This window comes from Bos taurus, chromosome 26, assembly GCF_002263795.3.
Source record: "Bos taurus isolate L1 Dominette 01449 registration number 42190680 breed Hereford chromosome 26, ARS-UCD2.0, whole genome shotgun sequence".
NCBI lineage: Eukaryota > Metazoa > Chordata > Mammalia > Artiodactyla > Bovidae > Bos > Bos taurus.
The window spans coordinates 5,679,162-5,698,462 of record NC_037353.1 but is presented as its reverse complement, the minus strand read 5'-3'; positions in this window follow the sequence as shown (position 1 = coordinate 5,698,462).

Genomic DNA, 19,301 nt, shown 5'->3' with positions numbered 1-19,301 from the left:
TTTGGTATTCCCATCTTTGAAGAATTTCCCACAGTTTATTGGTTGAGAGTTCTGACGAAATGTGGTCCACTAGAGAAGGGAATGGCAAACCGCTTCATTATTCTTGCCTTGAGAACCCCATGAACAGTATGAAAAGGCAAAAAGATAGGACACTGAAAGATGAACTCCTCAGGTTGGTAGGTGCTCAATATGCTACTGGAGATCAGTGGAGAAATAACTCCAAAAGAATGAAGAGATGGAGCCAAAGAAAAACAACCCTGAGCTGTGGATGTGACTGGTGATGGATGCAAAGGTCTGATGCTGTAAAGAGCAATATTGCATAGGAACCTGGAATGTTAGGTCCATGAATCAAGGTAAATGGAAGTGGTCAAACAGGAGATGGCAAGAGTGAATGTCAACATTTTAGGAATTGGTGAACAAAAATGGACTGGAATGGGTGAATTTAACTCAGATGATCAATATGTCTACTACTGTGGGCAAGAATCCCTTAGAAGGAAAGGAGTAGCCATCATAGTCAACAAAGAATCTGAAATGCAGTACTTAGATGCAATCTCAAAAATGACAGAACTATTTCTGTTTGTTTCCAAGGCAAACTATTCAATATCATGGTAACTGAAGTCTATGTCCTGACCAGTAATGGGGAAAAAGCTGAAGTTGAACGGATCTATGAAGACCTACAAGACCGTCTAGAACTAACACCCCAAAAAACGATGTCATTTTCATTATAGAGGACTGAAATGCAAAAGTAGGAAGTCAAGAAACACCTGAAGTAACAGGCAAATTTGGCCTTGGAGTACTGAATGAAGCAGGGCAAAGGAAAATAGAGTTTTGCTAAGAGAACACACTGGTCATAGCAAACACTGTCTTCCAACAACACAAGTGAAGACTCTACACATGGACATCACCAGATGGTCAACACCAAAATCAGAATGATTCTATTCTTTGCCGCCAAAGATGGTGAAGCTCTATACAGTCAGCAAAAACAAGACCAGGAGCTTACTGTGGCTCAGAACATGAACTCCTTATTGCCAATTCAGACTTAAATTGAAGAAAGTAGAGTAAACCACTAGACCATTCGGGTATGACCTAAATCAAATCACTTATGAATTTACAGTGGAAGTGAGAAATAGATTTAAAGGACTAGATCTGATAGACAGAGTACCTGATGAACTGGATGGAGGTTCATGACATTTTACAAGCGGCAGGGATACAAGCTCATCCCCAAGAAAAAGAAATGCAAAAAAGCAAAATGTCTGTCTGAAGAGGCCTTAAAAATAGCTGAGAAAAGAAGAGAAGTGAAAAGCAAAGGAGAAAAGGAAAGATATACCCATTTGAATGCAGAGTTCCAAAGAATAGCAAGGAGAGATAAGAAAGCCTTCCCCGGAGATCAATGCAAAAAATAGAGGGAAACAATAGAATGGGAAAGACAAGAGATGTCTTCAAGAAAATTAGAGATACCAAGGGAACATTTCATGCAAAGATGAGCACAATAAAGGACAGAAATTGTATGGACCTAACAGAAGCAGAAGATATTAAGAGGAGGTGGTAAGAATACACAGAAAAACTATACAAAAAAAAACCTTCACGACCCAGATAACCACCATAGTATGATCACTCACTTAGAGCTAGACATCCTGGAATGTGAAGTCAAGTGGGCCTTAGGAAGCATCCCTACAAACAAAGCTAGTGGAGGTGATGGAATACCAGTTGAGCTATTTCAAATTCTGAAAGATGATTCTGTGAAAGTGCTGCACTCAATATGCCAGCAAATTTGAAGAACTCAGCAGTGGCCACAGGACTGGAAAAGGTCAGTTTTCATTCCAATCCCAGAGAAAGGCAATGTGAAAGAATGCTCAAACTACCTCACAATTACACTCACCTCACATGCTAGTAAAGTAATATACTGTCTAGTTTGGTCATAACTTCTTCCAAGGAGCAAGAGTCTTTCAATTTCATGACTGCAGTCACCATCTGCAGTGACTTTGGAGTCCAAAAATATATAGTCTATCACTGTTTGCACTGTTTCCCCATCTATTGGCCATAAATTGCTGGGACCAGATGCCATGATCTTAGTTTTCTGAATGTTGAGTTTTAAGCCAACTTTTTCACTCTCCTCTTTCACGTTCATCAACAGACTCTTTAATTCTTCTTCACTTTCTGCCATAAGGGTGGTGTCATCTGCATATCTGAAGTTATTGATATTTCTCCCGGCAATCCTGATTCCATCTTGTGCTTCATCCAGCCCAGTGTTTCTCATGATGTACTCTGAATATAAGTTAAATAAGCAGGGTGACAATGTGCAGCCTTGACATACTCCTTTTCCTATTTGGGACCAGTCTGTTTTTCCAGATCCAGTTCTAACCGTTGCTTCTTTACTTGCATGCAGATTTTTTAAGAGGCAGGTCAGGTGTGCTGGTATTCCCATCTCTTGAAGAATTTTCCACAGTTTGCTGGGATCCACACAGTCAAAGGTTTTGGCAGAGTCAATGAACAGAAGTAAGTGTTTTTTCTGGACCTCTTGCTTTTTCAATGATCTGACAGTTATTGGCAATTTGATCTCTGGTTCCTCTGCCTTTTCTAAAACCAGCTTGAGTATCTGGAAGTTCATGGTTCATGTATTGCTGAAGCCTGGCTTGGGGAATTTTGAACATTACTTTACTAACATGTGAGATGAGTGCAACTGTGCAGTAGTTTGAGCATTCTTTGGCATTGCCTTTCTTTGGGATTGGAATGAAAACTGACCTTTTCCAGTCCTGTGGCCACTGCTGAGTTTTCAAAATTTGCTGGCATATTGAGTGCAGCACTTTCATAGCATCATACTTTAGGATTTGAAAGAGCTTAGCTGGAATTCCATCATCTTCACTAGCTTTGTCTGTAGTGATGCTTCCTAAGGCTTGACTTCACATTCCAGGTTGTCTGGTTCTAAGTGAGTGATGACATCACATCATTATCTGGTCATGAAGATCTCTTTTGTGCTGTTCTCTGTGTATTCTTGCCACCTCCTCTTAATATCTTCTGCTTCTGTTAGGTGCATGCCATTTCTGTCCTTTATTGTGCCTATCTTTGCATGAAATATTCCCTTGGTATCTCTAATTTTCTTGAAGAGATCTCTAGTCTTTCCCATTCTACTGTTTTTCTCTATTTCTTTACACTGATCACTGAGGAAGGCTTTCTTATCTCTCCTTGCTATTCTTTGGAACTCTGCCTTCAAATGGGTATATCTTTCCTTTTCTCCTTTGCTTTTTGCTTCTCTTCTTTTCACAGCTATTTGTAATGCCTCTTCAGACAGACATTTTGCTTTTTTGCATTTCTTTTTCTTGGGGATGGTCTTGCTCCCTGCCTCTGTACTATGTCACAAACGTCCTTCCATAGTTCATCAGGTACTCTATCAGATCTAATCCCCTGAATCTATTTCTCACTTCCACTGTATAATCATAAGGGATATGATTTAGGTCATACCTGAATGGTCTAGTGGTTTTCCCTACTTTCTTCAATTTAAGGCTGAATTTGGCAGTAAGGGGTTCATGTTCTGAGCCACTGTCAGCTTACTCCATCTTTGGCTGAAAAAAATATCATCAGTCTGATTTCACTGTTGACCATCTGATGATGTCCATGTGTAGAGTCTTCTCCTTTGTTGTTGGAAGAGGTTGTTTCCTATGACCAGTGCGTTCTCTTGGCAAAACATCTGAGATTTTGCCCTACTTCTTTCTGTACTCCTACACCAAATTTGCCTGTCAGCTCGGAAGCAGTTATGGAATGAGAACGATGCCCCTTTTCTCTAGGCAACATAATTCTCCTAAAAGAAAAGGGGGGAATGAGAGAGTCATTTCCTAGGTAGGTTGATAGGGAGTCTAGGGGTCCCCAAGGAGAGAGGGGTCTGGAATTCTCAAGGAGGAAGAAAGGACAAACTTCTTTTGTTTCTCCACATTCCTTAGGATTATATAACAATAATGTATCCTGCCTGAGGACAGTCTTTGGATTAAACCTTCTGGCTAATTCTGTTATCTTAAAATGTAACTTATGGGAGTAGGTCTGATGAGGTCTTTACAACCTCCAGACATTCTTTGGATTATATAACCTCATTGTTAACACTAGCAAGCGGGTACTCTTTCTGCCCCCTTCTGATGCCTAGGTCAGAAGATTTCTCTATCTCCTTTATACTTTAATAAAACTTTATTACACACACAAAAAATAAATAAAAATAACTGTGTTTGTGTTTTTCTTTTTGACTTACTTTTCTCACTAATGCATATATATATGGAATTTAGAAAGATGGTAATGATGACCCTATATGCGAGACAGCAAAAGAGACACAGATGTATAGAACAGTCTTTTGGACCCTGTGGGAGAAGGGAAGTGTGGTATGATTTGAGAGAATAGCAGTGAAACATGTATATTATCATATGTGAAACAGATCACCAGTCAGTTCAATGCATGAGACAGGGTGCTTAGGGCTGGTGCACTGGGATGACCCTGAGGGATGGAATGGGGAGGGATGTGGAAGGAGCTTCAGGATGGGGGAAGCATGTACACCCATGGCTGATTCATGTCAGTGTATGGCAAAAACCACTACAATATTGTAAAGTAATTAACTTCCATTTTAAATAAATAAATTAATTAAAAAATAAAAATAACAATTTTTCAATTACTACCTTCTCTGCCATTTTGCTTAGACAGCTGCTTTGTTTTTCTAGCTACCTTTATATTTATTATATGCTGGAAAGAATGACAGAATTGACAAGAATTTAGGGGACCCGGTCTCTGCTAAGATTCAGTGTGTCTCTAAGTAATCTACACAGGCACTATTTTCTTTTGTGAATAAAATGGAAGCAGAACCATCTGACCCAATCCCTACTCAACAGACTTTGAGGATTGCATGAAATAATGGAACTTAAGAGAATGGCTATACAAACACTAATTTATTATTTTTTTATTGGAGTATAATTATTTTATAACATTTCTTTTATTTTTGATGTACAACAAAGTGAATCAGCTATATGCGCACATTATATGCCCTCCCTATTGAGCCCCCTTCCCATCCCAGCCCCATTCCAGTGAAGACCCCATTTATATCTTCAGAGAGCACTGAGCTGAGCTCCCTCTGCTATATTGCAAGTTCCCACTAGCTGTCTGTTTTACCCATGCTACTGTATATATGTCAGTCATAATCTCCCAATTTGTCCACCCCCTACTGTGTCCACATGGACTTTCCAGGTGGCTCAGTGGTAAATAATCCTCCTGCTAATTCAGGAAATGTGGGTTCAATCCCTGGGTGGGGAAGAGCCCCTGGAGAAGGAAATAGCAACCCACTTCAGTATTCTTGCCTGGGAAATCTCATAAATAGAAGAGCCTGGAGGGTTATAGTCCATGCAGTTGCAAAAGAGTCAGACACAACCTATTGATTAAACAACACCTTCCCCCATTGTGACCATATATGTCCAATTTCTATGTCTGCATCTCTGTTCTTGCTCTCCAAAGAGGTTCATCTGTACCATTTTTCTAGATTCCACATATCTTTTTTAATATATGATGTTCATTTTTCTCTTTCTGACTTACTCCTCTCTGTAGGATAGACTCTAGATTCATTAACATCCCTGCAGATGACCAAATTTTGTTACTTTATTTTTTATCTTATTTGTCTCTCACCTCTCTATATATCGCCATTGTTCACTTCGTAATGCCAAAGTGGTAACCAAGAAAGATTAAAGAAACTATACTTCCATTTCTCCTCTTTTGGAAAGAAGGGGAAAAAAATCAAAATTTTTGAACTTACAACCTGCTGGAGAAAAAGAAAATCCCTCCACTTTTCCTGCTTCAATTTCTTATCTAAACTTCAGTATTAAGGACTTAGATTGGAAGATCATTTATTTAGAATACAATATCTGTCACTGGTCCAGGTGCAAGAGAGGGTTTGTAAACATCTACATATTGATGTGTGTTTCTAACTTTGAAGAAAGTTTATCAAGTGTCAAAACTTATTCAATAAAATAACTATTTTGTATCAACTACAAAATACATAGCCAGCAGGTAATGGTTATTGGCAAATGTGGGCTTTGAAGTGCTTCTTCTCTAATATAGTTTTATTTTGTGTTTTCTAAAAAACATACTGAACTGTATTTTCCTAAAACCGAATTGTTCATTTGTCTTCTGAGACATGTTTCACAGATCCATAGTTTCACAAACAATTCAGATTGACTTTGCTTCTTTATTTTTTACTACTCTAAAAACTAGAATAATATTTTATCTTGTTACTCTAGAAACTGAGCACAATAAAGCCTATAAAGACAAACCAATTTATTTATCCCCTGAAATTTGCCATTTTAAAAAGAACTTTTAGAAAAGTCTGTAGATCCCTTTAAGAGAAAAACATTTTTCAACAAAACCAGAGTAATTATTTGGTAGTGAGATAAATGTCTAATATTTATTTTCCTAACCTTCTTTGCCTGGTTATCTATTTTAATTACATTAATAGCTTTTTTCAAGAGTCAAAATTTTCTTTTTCCTTTTTAAGAAAATGTTTGCAGCTAAAATAAATACACTGACCAGGGAGTCTCAAACCAATTAACTGCCCGTCTTAAGGAAATCAGCTTAGTTTCCACAGCTGAAACAACAGTAGAAATGATATGATGATGAAATAAAATATAAATGGATAGTACTATTTTAATTCTTTTTCATGATTTCTTGTGAGAATTGAGCACAGCAAGACTATATTTAATTAGACTAAAAGGTAGTATAACCCAGTGGGTTGTATATGCATTAACTGAATCAAATATTACTCTTAGCTTTATCTAAATTTGTTTTAATTCTAAGATTTTGCATATGCATCAAAATGTATTGTGTCACAGAAAATATTGCAGTCTTGACACTTCGTTATTGACAAGATAAAGCAGACTCTCAGGATATGTTGCAGCATGTCTAAAGAAAAGGCACATATTAAGCTTACATTTCAGTTTTAATTATAAAGGTTGGTTACCTACAGCCTGAGTCACTATGTAATTGTCACATTCTCAATTCATTCCTCTTATGAGAATCCAGTTCAATGTTGTTCTTTCCAGAGTTCTAAAACCACATGATTTATAATCATCCATATATCTATATTTTATCTGTGGTATATAAATGTGAAAGAACATTCTCTTTATATTTAAATATGTATTACCGGTTTAGCTGGGGTTTTCGCATAAACTACATGAAGCATTTGTTTGATTACCCACTGTATATCAAGTGATGAATTCATGGTCCCCATCTCTATCTAGTAAATTCTGGGGGACATAAGTAAAGCTGGATTATCTAGCTAAGTGATAGCTTAATTCTACCTTTAATTTCCTCAAGTGAAGGCTTTTTACTAAAAGAGGTGGTAAAACCTTGGATAATCCTAATCTTTGCATGCAATTCACAAATATTAAGGACCATAATTATAAACAAATGTTCTTGTTTTTTGTCCTTTATTTTTCTTCCTTATTGTTTTAAACCACTGAACTAAGATCTACATACTTTTTCAAGATCACACTGAAACTCAGGTCTCTTGAACCTCCTTGAGCATGCCTGCATACTAAATTGCTTCAGCTGTGGCTGTCTCTGTGAGACCCTATGGAATGTAGCGTGCTAGGTTCCTCTGTCCATGGGATTCTCCAGGCAAAGATAATGAAGTGGGTTGTCATTTCCTCTTCCAGGGGATCTTCCTGACCCAGGCATCCAACAAGCACATCCTACATTGGAAGGTGGGTTCTTCACCACCAGCGCCCCCTAGGAAGCCCAAGAGCCTCCTTTGAGAACTGTGTCCTGTGTCCATAAAAGGGTGGCTCCTCTTATCAAATGTCTTAATCAAATTACCTACATTTACAAATAATTTTTCCCCCAATAAATTTAATGGGAGGATATCTTACCTTGGGAGGTGAACATGGCAACCCACTCCAATATTCTTGCCTGGAGAATCCCATGGACAGAGGAGCTTGACAGGGTACAGTTCACAGGGTCACAAAGAGTCAGCCATTACTGAAGTGACTGAGCATCTTACTTTGGTGTATAAACCATTCATTATTTTTATTTAAAAATGTGTCACTTAAAAACTGAGAGGACTGCTGTAAGTCAGAGGCTATACCAGGTAATTTCTTGTATGCATTAAAGATTCACTTTTTTGGATTTAAAATCTGATGTCAGTTTGGTATATCTTTTAGGGTTTTACATATTAAATATTAGATGCAATTAATTGACAATATTGTATCAGTGGCAGAGTCAAAATCTACTTCATTCCATGAAAAGAATCTGTGTAATGTGTACTTTGTTTTGTTTCAATCTATTATAGTCATAATAGCTGTAGTTGTGGTAGCAATGTTTTCTTAATCTAACGAATATATTGTCTCTTTGATGTAACAGTAAATCAGCCAGTTGTCAAAGTCCCTTACAGATTCTGATTTTATACTTTTGCTTCAATTACAATTGATTTCTGTACTGTAAATAGCAATTTTATGCTTAATCATATATAAAACGGGTGACTGTGCAACATAGGCAAGGTACTGAGGAAAGCACTCAACCACAGTGGTGGTGGTTGCAGAAATCTATCCTCTTGAATTGTCTATGCTGGGTAATTCTCTTTTAAAGTATTCTCTTAATTCACCTGATAAAGCAAGAGTAGGTTTTTCCTTAGGAAATGATTTTTCTATGAAAGTATATACACTACTTATTGCTATGGTCAGCAAACACATTGACATGACTTTTGAACCAATAGCTATTTTTTGGTTGTGAGGCTATGGGCTTTGAATATCTGATTTCAGCAGACTACAGGACTTTTTTTATATATAACAGAAAGACACTGTGATCTAGCCAGCTATGACATTTTCTCTCCACAATCAGTCACACTTTGTGCCTTCGCATACAGTCTTGCAATGTCTTTCACAGGATTGTTTTTGTCCAAAAAAAAAAAAAAAAAAAAGCCATATTTTCACAGAACATTTTCTCCTAGTCCTGAGATGCTATATATTTCTAACATACATGTCATACAATTAATAGATAAAAGTATACAATATATAAGAGCTTCCCATTCTGTCTCCTACTTAAATTGAATTAAGTATTTTCCTATTTTGTTTGTTTGTAATAACTACTGTGTCCTTAGAATGAGTATATTAAGGCTTCTTCTGTGATTTCACTCTTCTAGCATGGAAGATAAAAATCAGAATCCTTGAGATACAGGATCTATAGAAGTCAAGTTGAGAGTATTAAAATAAGATATTATAGGCTTATAATCCATAGACCTTTAATAAATATGTCTTTAGAAGAATCCTCTCAGTTGATTTTCTGACATGTAGCCTCTCTGAGAATAATAATAGGTTATTATTATTAATAATAGGTGCAATAATACCATTGCACCTTTTTATAAAATTCTATACATTGCCAACAGTCCAATCCTCAAACAAGGAGATCAAGTCGATTCATCCCTGTATCAAAATTTTCTATGAAAAAATAAAACAGATGAATGTATGTAGCAAAAATTTCTATAAATTTGATAAAAATGTAGAGGATCTTGAGTGAAAAGCATGACCCTATAGTAAATATCTAAGAATATTTTTCAGAAGTATTTCCATTCTGACTCTTACCATGAATCCATAAGGTCTGAATTCAATTAAGTATTAACATCACTATTTAGTTCAAAAGGCAACACTGAATCCAGCTCCCAGCTGCGCAGGCTGAGGTACACCTTCCCAATTACTTTTCCATCCAGCACCTATGAGAGTTAATGGAAACTAAATAATTTTCTTTAGGAAATATCCATTTGTGGATATCTCAAAATATTTTTTTTTTTCTGCTGCAAATTTTAAGGCTCAGTTCTTGACGTTGTTTTTCAGTTGCTCATTTGTATCTGACTATTTGCAACGCCATGGACTGCAGCACTCCAGTCTTGCCTGTCTTTCACTATCTCACAGAGTTGGTGCCAACTCATGTCCATTGAACCAACAATGCCAATAAAAAGCCCCTCCCCCCAAATTTATAAACTCAAAGTGAATTCTACATGTAAGGTTGTGATCATGTTTTTTGAGTCTCTAGTTGAAATATTTTATAGAAGACAAAAAATTGCCATAAGCATAGTACCTATTTTGTATTCCCTTCAAAATGAATACGTTTTGAAAGCCTTTTAAACCATAGTCTGGAAACAAAGGAGATTTTTTTTAAAGTTAAGGGCCCTTTAAAAAAAAAAAAAGTTGAGTAACAATATCTGTAATTCCTTTGCAAGGAAATATTACTAATTAAAACCCAAACCACTTTATTAGTATACACACCTGCAACTGCAAAAATGATCCATTTCTTACCTAACAGCTTAATTCTGGAAGAAGGCAGAATCCCCAGTTCTTCTCCCTAAAGAATTTCCACTTTAAACTCCTACCTTAGTTTTGCCAATGTTGATCACTGACTTTCTGAGTAATCACGTGGAGCACCAAAGCAAAAAAGTCATTTTAATCATGGGAGTTGTCCCTGTAGATATTGTTGTACTGAGTGGAAGAGAAATAAATGGAAGAGAAAAAAAATCATATTCAAAACACTGTTATCCTTTATTCATTTATTGCAAAATTCAGACTTAAATTGAAGAAAGTAGGGGAAACCACTAGACCATTCAGGTACGACCTAAATCAAATCCCTTATGATTACACAGTGGAAGTGACAAATAGATTCAAGGGATTAGATCTGATAGAGCACCTGAAGAACTATGGATGGAGGTTCCTGACATTGTACAGGAGGCAGGGCTCAACCATTCCCAAAGAAAAGAAATGCAAAAGTCAAAATGGTTATCTGAGGAGGTCTTACAAATAGCTAGAAAAGGCATGAAAGGCAGAGGAGAAAAGGAAAGATATAACCATTTGAATGAAGAGTTCCAAAGAATAGCAAGGAGAGATCAGAAAGCCTTCTTCAGTGATCAATGCAAAGAAATAAAGGAAAACAATAGAATGGGAAAGACTAGAGATAGCTTCAAGAAAATTAGGGATACCAAGGGAACATTTCACCCAAAGATGAGCACAATAAAGGACATAAATGGTATGAAACTAACAGAAGCAGAAGATATTAAGAGGTGGCAAGATTACACAGAAGAACTGTACCAAAACGATCTTCACAACCCAGATAACTACTGTGGTATGATCATTTGTCTAGAGCCAGACATCCTGGAATGTGAAGTCAAGTGGGCTTTAGGAAGCATCCCTATGAACAAAGCTAGTGGAGGTGATGGAATTCCAGCTGAGCTATTTCAAATTATAAAAAATGATACTATGAAAGTGCTGCACTCATTATGCCAGCAAATTTGAAAAACTCAGCAGTGGCCACAGGACTGGAAAAGGTCAGTTTTCATTCAAATCCCAAAAAGGCAATGAATGCCAAAGAATGTTGAAACTACAATTGCAAACATTTCACACTCTAGCAAAGTAATATTCAAAATTCTCCAAGCCAGGCTTCAACAGTAAATGAACTGAGAACTTCCAGCTGTTCAAGATGGATTTAGAAAAGGCAGAGGAACCAGAAATCAAATTGCCAGCATTTGTTGGATCATAGGAAAAGCAAGAGAGTTCCAGAAAAACATCTATTTTTCCTGCATTGACTATGCTAAAGCCTTTGACTGTGTGGATCACAATAAACTGGAAAATTCTTAAAGACATGGGAATATCAGACTCCCTTACCTGTCTCTTGAGAAACATATATTCAGGTCAAGAAGCATCAGTTAGAACTGAACATGGAACAACAGACTGGTTCCAAATTGGGAAAGGAGTAGGTCGAGGCTGTATATTATCACCCTGCTTATTTAACCTATATGCAGAGTATATCATGACAAACGCTGGGCTGGATGAAGTACAAGCTGGAATCAAGATTGCCGGGAGAAATGTCTTACCACAGATATGCAGATGACACCACCCTTATGGCAGAAAGTGAAGAAGAACTAAAGAGTCTCTTGATGAAAGTGAAAGAGAAGAGTGAAAAAGCAGGCTTAAAACTCAACATTCAGAAAATGAAGATCATGGCATCCAGTCCCATCACTTCCTGGCCAATAGATGGGGAAATAATGGAAACAGTGGTAGACTTTATTTTCTTGGGCTCCAAAATTACTGTAGATTATGACTGCAGAAATTACAAGGGGCTTGTTCCTTGGAAGAAAAGCTATGACCAACCTAAACAGCATATTAAAAAGCAGGGACATTACTTTGCCAACAAATGTTCATCTAGTCAAAGCTATGGTTTTTGCAGTAATCATGCATGGATGTGAGATTTGGACTATAAAGAAAGGTGAGCGCCAAGGAATCTATTATTTTGAACTGTAGTGTTGGAGAAGACTCTTGAGAGTCCCTTGGACTGCAAGGAGATCAAACCAGTCAATCTTAAAGAAATCAGTCCTGAATATTCATTGGAAGTACTGATGCTGTAGCTGAAGCTTCAATACTTTGGCCAATTGATGCGAAGAACTGACTCATTGGAAAAGACCCTGAAGCTGGGAAAGACTGAAGGTGAGAGGAGAAGGGGATTACAGAGGATGAGAAGGTTGGATAGCATCACCGATTCGATGGAAATGAGTTTGAGCAAGCTCTGGGAGTTGGTGATGGACAGGAACGACTGGCATGCTGTAGTCCATGGGGTCACAAATAGTCGGACCCTACTGAACAACTGAACTGAACTCTTATCCCCGATCTCAAGTTACAGAATTTTTCTTAAAGACCTCAATGCACAGACTTAGTATTTTAATCAATGTAGGAACAGAAGATGTTCCTACAATGTAGTAACAAAATCTCTTTCTTTTTGTTTGGAAGAGTAGTCTCTTGGTATTTTTTAAAATATTTATTTTAAATAGATATTTAAATATCACTTCTTTTTTGCAATCATTATCATGTTAAATGAGGTCTTTTTCCCACATTTGTTCAGTATTTGCTTTAACTACTGATATTCAAAAAACTGGTACTTGCTCTCACTTAGTAACAGCAGTAATAACAACAACACAAACCCCCAAAAAGGTTAAAACCTACAGAACATTTATTCTATATCAAGCACCATGCAAAATAATTTGTTAATTGTCTGTGTGCATATTTTTTTATTTTTGTCAATATGATCATATTTGTTTTATTTCATTCATATAAATGTCAAAAACTCACAAAAGCATTTTTCAATTTATAGCCAGTTACTGGCATCTGTGCTATTAATAATCTATTCCCTTTCATGATATATAACTAGAATGCATATTGGATTTTTTATTGTATACTAAACTGCAAATAAAGTAAACGTTGCCTATAATTTCACTGCCAATATATCTCTTGTTCACTTAGCCATAATACTGTTTATATGGTTAAGCATCTCAAACAGAATGAAAAGGTAGAAAATGAAAAGTGAGTGCCTCTCTTCCTGGTTCCTTAAGGTAGATAATCAAAATTCTGTTGTTTCTTCTCATACTTAAATATATATATATAATTTTAAGTTTTTAAAATTTGATCATCTCTTTTTTAAATCAGCAAATAAAAATAGGTGTCATTCGTTTAGTAACAGAATAGTAGTATGTAATTTTCATTGAATATTATTTAAAAGTTGCTTGCTGATGGGTACTTTGTCTCCAGGTTTTATTATCACAGTTGTTACATGTGTGAATGACTGTGTGGTAGGTTCCATTGTAAAGCTCAGTAAACAGTGAAGGAAAAGAAGGTACAGAACATTTGGAGAGATTGCTTAGGATCACTCGTTGCCTAGTGGAATGAAAATCCAAATTAAGACAGTCAGACTGCAGATCTGGGCTCTTACTCCTGCATATATTTCTAACAAGCAGAGGCACTTCTTCTAGTTGCTTCGACGTCAGGTGTTTCAAGATGAGCTCTGAGTTGAATAAGTTTCATTTTTCTCTCAATAAAAGTATATCTAATAAATGCTTGTTTATAACTCAATAAATAATATATATGCCTATCTACGTAGAATGAAAAAACTGGATTTCTGTAATTTTATGCTGAAAGATGAGATTCCGGAATCAAGGTACATTTTTTAGCAGAGACATTAGTGAGTTTTTGGAAATCCAAATGGTGGTAAAGACCTAAGAATTTACAGTTTAATGGGTCTTTAAAATTGAAAAGGAACACTTGAAGGAGGAGAAATCCAAGGGAAGAGGGGGCTAGCAATGTGAAAGGAATCTGGAGTCTATTGAAAAATATAACCAGTGGGATATCCCTAATAGTGCATAGTGTGACAACAGGAAAACTTTGTAAATGTGAGATGCCTCATGTTCTTTTTACATTGTCTTCTTTGGTACTGAGCATGAGCAAGGTATCCTGGGAAGGAGGCTGGATTCCATATGCTGGCAAAGAGTAGAAGTATAGACAGTACAGGAAAAGTAAATGGTACAAGGGAAATGAGTTTCCAAGCTGGAAACTTGGTGTCAGGAGTGGTAATAAAAGTAATAATTCCCCACCCCCACCCCTATATTCCTTCGCTAGAACTTGAAGAATTCTTATTGGCAATGTTAGATTTGCTATAGAACCTGAGAAAGGATAACTCTTGAAAATGTGTATAGTTACCTGTCAGCAAGTTGGAACCTCTTGCTGATACTGGAATTGCAAAATGATTTAAGAAGGAGTCTAAGGAAAAGAAGTCTAGAGAAGAGACTGAGAAATATAATTTAAAAGGAGGAGCATTTGGAGAAGACAGAACAGGAGGTCCCACTTAAATTTCCTTTATTAATATTTTAGAACTATGAAAAATTTGCATAAATATTACAAAAAATTCTTAGACACCCTTGATCCAGATTCATCAAATGTTAACACAGAATTAAAGCTTCAACTATAGGTGTTTTTTCATTCCACTTTGTCTATCACTCTCATGATATCTAGCTATCTATTGATATATTTTTATATATTTGATATTTTTTGTGGAAATATATTTTTCCTGTAGTGTTGAAGAGTAATTTGTAGATGGGATACTCCTTAACCTCCAAAAAAATTCTGTGTTTCCTAATAGTAAGGAATTATTTTACATAATTGCACCAGAACTACCAAATCTTGATTCAATAACATTATCTAATTCTGTGGATGACAAATTTATTTGGTTAAGGGTCAGATAATAATTATTTTAAGCCTTGCAGACCATAAACCTTTTGTCTCAACTATTCAACTCTGCTCTTGTAGATTAAAAGTAGCTGGAGAAAATAATGTAAATGAAAGGAAGGGCATGACTGTGTTCAGTATAAATTCATTTTCCAAAACTGGTGATTGGATGTCTTTGCTCAGGGGTCATGATTTTCTGATCTCTAATCTAATACACAGACCATATTCAGATATGTCTAATTGTCAATAGAGCAGCACTTACAGGAAAAGAAAATTGTTTTATCTTTGCAATCCCTAGAATTGGAATTGGTCATTTCTCTCAAGGATACTTTGTTCCTTTTAAGATGTTGATATTTAGAAATCAAGATTTGTGAACAGGTTTTGCCAGTGCTGCCGGGTTTTCGTTGCTTCTAGTCCTTCTCAATGGGCAAATCTGGGAAATTTAGCACATATATGGATGTATATACACACATGCATATATATATATATATATATATATATATATATAAAATTCCCAAGAGTTCACACTGACGCTAATGACAATCTAACTTGACAGATTTTATTCAGTCCTTCCTTCTCCTTTCATACTATATTTCTCTGCTAAGTGAAACCTAGCTTTCATGATCCATGATATATTTACTTATTTTCTCAATCCCTGAAATATAAAAAACTTGTTTTAGTACTGCTAATATACACTTAAAAAAAATAACTACCAGTTAAGGCTTAATATTTGAAGATTTATTTATTTATGGCATGCTGGGTCTTTGTTGCTACACACGGGCCTTCTTTCGTTGTGGCAAGTGGGGGCCACTGTTCACTGCAGTGTGTGTTTCACATTATAGGAATTTCTCTTGTTGCAGAGCACAGGCTCTAGGTATGTGGACTTCAGTTGTTGTGGTTTCTGGGCTCAGTAGTTGCAGATCTCAAACTCTAGAGCTTGGGCTCAATAATTGTGATTCACAGTCTTTGTTGTCCGGCAGCAAGTGAGATCTTCCCAGACCAGGGATCAAACCCGTGTTCCTTGCATTGGCAGGCAGATTCCTTACCACTCAGCTACCAGGGAAGACCTAAAGTTTAATGTTTGATTAAAAGTATTTTTGTCTTTAGTCTGTGGGCTTAGTTAAAAAATGAACTTAAAAGTTACCTGGGTTAGATCTTCCCTCACACTGCCACTTTGGTGTATAGTTACATTAATTTGTTTCCATTAATATTCAGTTTTGAATTTCCTACTATATTTGCGAAGAGTTGACTCATTGGAAAAGACTCTGATGCTGGGAGGGATTGAGGGCAGGAGAAGAAGGGGACGACAGAGGATGAGATGGCTGGATGGCATCACTGACTCAATGGACGTGAGTCTGAGTGAACTCTGGAAGTTGGTGATGGACAGGGAGGCCTGGCTTGCTGCGATTCATGGGGTCACAAAGAGTCGGACACGACTGAGTGACTAAACTGAACTGAACTATGTTTGTCAATTTTATTTACTTCTCTTAGTGAATGTGAAACATTAGCATAATTCCCAAAATCAGTACAGTACCAGAAAATAGAGTCTTCATCTCCTCTTTTCTATCCTTTCTACCATATTCTCATCCATGCTCTGTAGCTGACCAGTCTCATTATTCACTGATCTATTCTTCCTTCATTTATTTTGTTCAAGTGAGCAAACACTTGTATATTTATTTTTATTTTTAATTTCCTTTTTTACAATAAAGGTAAAACAGTTGAGATGATTTATGGTATTTTGATTCCTTCATTTAACAGAGTAGCATGGAAATTATTTCACATAAGTTCATAGCTCTCAACATCATGCTTTGTAACTGCTGCTTAGGATTTATTGTGAATATATCAATTTATTTCCTTAGAAATGAGCACTTAGACAGTTTCTACTATTTTAAAATTACACACAGATCTCGGATGAACAGCCTTCCGCATACGTATTTCTGTAGTGTCACAAGTTTAGCTTTAGGGGAAATTCCTAGACGTGGGAGAGTGGGGTCAAAAGACAAACATACATTGCACTTTATTTTTCTAGACAAAGATCTTTTTGTTTTTGTTTTCTTCATTTTCAATAGATATAGTACCTAATCCTCTTCTGCTTAATCTTTAGTACTGGACACATAATAAAACCATTATGCATATTTGCTAATAAATAAAATTCTGCCAGGTATGACACATTTGTTGAGAAATAAAACTACTTTGCCTAAAATCGTGGGAAGGTGAATTTAGTTTTGAGAGAAGCTCTGAAGGAGAAATAGGGTGCAGGCATCACAGAAACCTGCCAATAGAGACAGAACTTTGGAAGTGACTGGGCTCAGCTACCACCTGCAAAAGAGGCAGTAAACAGCCTCAGAGTAGAAACTGAAAATGAGGGATGGAGAAATCGTTGCTTTCAGTCCTATTGGCCTCCTTATGAGCAACATCAGCAGCATATGTTTTCAGATACAAGATACTCTATAAAAAATCAGGTACTGAACTTAAATTCTCTGCAGAAATTGAACTTGGGCTTCAGAAAACACAATAGCCTATACCCAGCTTTAAAAAAAATCTATTACAAGCTTCCCTCTTTCATCACTTTTCATTGCTTAATCCAGATTCAGAAAAATGTGAATAATTCATAAACTCAGACACTTCCTCCATTATGGTAACACCACAGTGCTGAAGCTGCTGAAGTGCTGAAGCTTCAGCAACTACATTTTGCTAAGAAGTATCTTTCAGACTTTGCACCATTTCTTTTCAATAAGGTGTTTGCTGCCTTTTAAATCCAAGGTATTTGTTGTGAAATCATTAGTAGTGAAATAATTTGTTTTATTTTCAAATATTTAAGTTTATTAAACACTCTCTATTAATTCTATGATTTTCCTTAACTTGTTTTTTATGAAAAATGTATCACAAGTGCTATTATTTATCCTTTTTCATTTATAAACATTTTTTAGGCACTCATCCTATGCTACCTGCTTTAATTGCAGTATTTAAAATCCTCTTAAAATCCCTGACAAAGTTGATATTGCCTTCATTTTGCAGATATAGAATTTAAGGCTCAGAGATGTTTAGTAGCTACTTGTAATGACAGAGCTAAAAGATGACAGGACAGGAGTTTCAATCTGACAGTAGAGCCCACATTTGATTTCAACGTGGGTTTGTCTCACACCGTCGCTTGTCACATGATGCTGTTGAACTCACAGTGAGTTCAACTAAGCCAAAATGTGACAGAATAATATTAGGTTAGAACAACTTTTAAGCATCATCTCCCTGTGGTCCTTATGGAAATTAAATAACAATTGCATATAAGAGGTAAAAGAACTTCTACATGCTGTTCAGTATTAGAAGGTAGATTTAGAATATTAACAAATTAATTTCTGTGTGTATCATTTTTAAAATATTCTCCATTTTATAAAAGCTTACAGTTGTTGAGTCATAGCAGATACCAAGTACTGAGCTATGTATTGCAAACAATTTATGTCACTTAGCCCTGATCGGTCATCAAAGTCCACATGTATACATCTTGCTGCCTACTTGACAGTAACACTTAGATGCCACATGGCATTTCCAACTGTGCTTATCCCTCCTTTCGGACAACCTGCTTATATCTACTCTTATCCATCTCAGAACTGGGAACCAATGTTGCTTGACATCTCAAGTCAGTACCCTAAGGGTTAGATTTAAACATATCCTTTTTCCTATCTTCTACATCCAGTTTATTGTTGCTGCTGCTACAGCTGCTAAGTCGCTTCAGTCGTGTCCGACTCTGTGCGACCCCATAGATGACAATTCAAATCTCTAGATATTTTTTAAATTCAATTACTTTTCTCCATATTCATTGCTATCACTATACTCCACATAAAATCTCTTACCTTACATACTGCTTTTCATCAGCACCAGTTTCTCTGCCTCCAACCTTGCCTCCTTCATCTCAAAGTAGTGTCAGCTGTCTTTTGAAAACATCTATCAGATCATATCCATCTCTTGGTTGGCTGTCTTCCTATTTCTCCTAAATTTAAACCACAGTCTTTAAGAAAACCCCTGCCTAAATTTTTAATCCTGTTTTTTCCATAACTCTTTGCTCTTGCTCAGATGCCTCTACCCATAATGTCCATCTTTCAATTCCTTAAATATTCCAAGATTTTTCTCAGCATGAGGACTTTTAATTTGCTGCTCTATAGACTAGGAAACACTGCCACTCCCCTGCAAGTCTTTCACACAGAAGGCATTTTCTTGTTCATTTAAATGTCACTTTCTCAGAGGGCCTTTAATGATGACCTTGTA